Genomic DNA, 366 nt, shown 5'->3' on the forward strand with positions numbered 1-366 from the left:
CGGTCCGCCAGCCCTTCCACCGGCTTTCCGATAGCCTGCCCCAGCTCGGCAGTGGGCGTCGGCCCCTGGCCACGAAGGGACAGCGAGGACAGCTGCTGGGTCCCAGGGGCCCTGCCTGGACGGGCAGACCTGGGCGTGGCCTAGCAGTTTCAGACAGACACCGGCTCCACCCCCCCCCCCCCCCCCGGGGCGCCCTGGAGATGAGTTTGGTTGTGGCACTGGGAGTGATGTTTTGGGTTTAAGAATTACCTAGATGTCTGAGGAAAGTGCTCTCAGCTCCAATTGCAGCCTGGCTTTGAGGGGGTGGGAACGGGGACGGGGACGGGGACAGGCCAGCCCAGACGTGAGTGCTGGAGGGACCAGGTG

This window comes from Pipistrellus kuhlii, unplaced genomic scaffold, assembly GCF_014108245.1.
Source record: "Pipistrellus kuhlii isolate mPipKuh1 unplaced genomic scaffold, mPipKuh1.p scaffold_m20_p_34, whole genome shotgun sequence".
In the NCBI taxonomy this organism is placed as follows: Eukaryota; Metazoa; Chordata; class Mammalia; order Chiroptera; family Vespertilionidae; genus Pipistrellus; species Pipistrellus kuhlii.